The sequence below is a fragment of the Triticum aestivum genome, chromosome 2A (assembly GCF_018294505.1).
Source record: "Triticum aestivum cultivar Chinese Spring chromosome 2A, IWGSC CS RefSeq v2.1, whole genome shotgun sequence".
In the NCBI taxonomy this organism is placed as follows: domain Eukaryota; kingdom Viridiplantae; phylum Streptophyta; class Magnoliopsida; order Poales; family Poaceae; genus Triticum; species Triticum aestivum.
Window position 1 is genome coordinate 757644260 of NC_057797.1, and position 2738 is coordinate 757646997.

Consider the following 2738-nt stretch of genomic DNA (forward strand, 5'->3'; position numbering starts at 1 on the left):
TATAGCAGTTGATCCCGGACAGAATCTCATCTGTCATTGATTTCTTTCATCCAGCTGGATTTATAATGATGACATACGTATAAAAATAGATCCTTGTGAAGCTGTTTTAGAGGCGACGAACACTAAGTGGCTGTGCGAACATAATAACATTGGAACATCATTATAGAGCATCGAAGTGAATTTTGCATCAGACTTGAACCCTCCTCATTCATTGAACGTGAACATGGCTCATTCGTTGAACAATCAAGCTGGCCCGGTTCTGCAAGGACCCTAGAGCATCTCCTAGTGCCGCACGGCAGGCTGCCAGCTCGTAGGACTGCTAGTTGTCTGGTTGGAAGACAAGCTGGCTCATGTATGTCATTTTCAAGAACCCTACAAAATTGGTTTAATAAAACAACATACAATACATATTTTTATATAAGATGGTCATGTAAAACGTTTTTCGATTACACAAGCACTCATGTTGTGCTCTGTTGACCTCAAGCAGTGTGGCACCTAAAGTCCAGAGCCCCTGCTTTGCTAGTCCCCACCGCATCAAGTGGCGTGACACATGCTGGTCCTAGACACGTAGGTAGATAAACTCCCTCCTGGTTGAGCAATAAAATGCTAGCCCACTGCCAATAAAATGTACTAAACATTAAGTAGAGTTCTTACCGAGTGTTCATTAGGACCACATGTCGGTATGGCGTGGTACGGTCGTCTGACCTGTGTAACATTATTTTGCTGACATGCATCACTGTGCCAATGACATCTGGGAAAAAATGATGTGAATTTGTTAAGAAAGTCTGGCTCAACTACATGTCAGCAAAATTCATTGTGAAATGATATAATGCACTTGCAAGCATCCTGTTTCTGAGGCTGTATACATCTATAAAATCAATGAATCGTGGCAGCAACGAAGGGGTGTTAATGCTGGCCCTGGCAAGAAGTATTTCAGTGCGCGAGTGGAGGACGATGTAAAAGTCACATGGCACCGGCAATGCAACTGGCAGATGCATAGCTGCTGGTTCAAAACCAAGTTTTTTGAATAAGTATACTGAGCCGGCACGTAGGTTATCGCTGAAGCGATATGCGATCGGTTGAAATGGATCAAATGCAATTGCATCCATTTTGACCCCCTGGAAATTTATTGCATACATGAGCAGCATGTTGAATATATTATCAGCAGATCACTTGATAGCATATCTTCTTTGAATACTTACGGTTTGGTTGATGAGGATGGCGTGAAAGATGGCTGCTCCACTCCGGGTATGTTTGATGCGAGCATACAAAACCTTTGCCGTTGCGTCCCAACCTCTACTGTATATATGTAGGTTTTCTATTTCGCTGAACCTTACATGTCTGCAATTGGTTGGCAAAGAGCACAATTCTGTACATTTACTTATGATAATAACTAAAAGTAGGAATGGATAAAATGTTGCCTGGCGATCGGCGGTGGAGGGCCAATGGGAGCGGGAACGAAGTTCACAGGCGGTGGTGCCATGACCCTCTTCGAGCCAGGATGGCCCATCCTGGGTCCCATCACCATGAGCGCCAAGACCATATTTCTCTTCAACACGACTCATGGTTCAGAACGCAGAATGATTTTTATAGTGGTATATGGCGGGAAATAGAAGCGCTGGAATTTTGTATTGGCATGGTATACAGACGTATATTGACTGATCTGACTATTTTCATTTTCATTGGCGCGAAGTAAACCATGGTGATAGAAAAAAGGAAGTGATTGAAAGAAGGAAGGAGATTGATCACCGTTTGATTGAAAGAAGGAAGGAGATTGATCACCGTCATGACTGAATTGATTGCCATGCATGAATTGATTGCGTTTGGATTGATTGTTGATTGATTGCGCTTGGTTGCCTTATGTGAATTATTTCTTTACCACCTCCGTTTCAGTTTACAAGTCCTGCGCGTATACCTATGTTGCTAATTTTATCACCCTAATATAAACTATATAACACAAAAATTATACCTTTTGAAAGTAGAAACTCCGAAGTTTATGTTGGTATATTTTTTGTAATATATGACTTGTATTAGGTTAGTCAAATTAACGACCTAGGGGTACGCGCACGCCCTGTAAACTGAGAGAGAGGTAGTACCAAAGATAGAGTCAATTGGAGGGAGAAAAGAAAATCGGCAGAGGGAGAAAACTGGTGGGGAGAAGAAGAAAATCGCTGGAGGGGAGGGGGGATCGTACGAAGGGGGTTGGAGAACTTAAGAGGGGAAACGGAACCTTACGTTTCTTTCGTGTAGTAGAGATAGAGATTTTTAGTTCTGCTACCGTTCCTAATGCAAGGGTGAGAAAGGAGAGATGGGCTCCTCCAACAGGTGATTGTGTCAAGATAAATGTTGATATTTCCTTTGACCTAGACATTCTGAGGGGAACTACGGGTGCAGTCATTGGTGATAAAAAGGGGAAGTTCATTGCCGCGTGTAATGCACGTTTGGATATGGTTCAAGATGTTTTGTCGGCTAAAGCTTTGGCGCTCAAACACGGCTTGTTCTTAGCTGAATCCATGGGCTGTAATAGAGTTGTTGTGAGTTTTGATAATAGTGAATTAATAGAAATTATGAAGAACGAGAGGCCTACTGCTGCAGCGATTTATCATGATTGTTTTTCTATGGAGTCAGACTTTGTTAGGGTTAAGTATGAGTATGCGAATAGGGAAACAAATTCTGTAGCCCATGAACTGGCCCAGTTAGCTAAATTCCAGACCAGTAGGGTCTGGATGGATGATCCT

At 42.5% G+C, this 2738-nt stretch overlaps 1 protein-coding gene and 1 long non-coding RNA gene across 2 annotated transcripts in view; both read left to right on the plus strand.

Annotated features, from left to right (window-relative positions):
- Nucleotides 1-2738, plus strand: part of LOC123190945 (uncharacterized) — a 6353-nt gene that overhangs the window by 1243 nt on the left and 2372 nt on the right. The window lies entirely within an intron of this gene.
- Nucleotides 14-1857, plus strand: LOC123190946 (uncharacterized). The gene is made up of 2 exons (XR_006496637.1): nt 14-1309; nt 1404-1857. It is a non-coding gene; the product is annotated as an uncharacterized lncRNA (long non-coding RNA).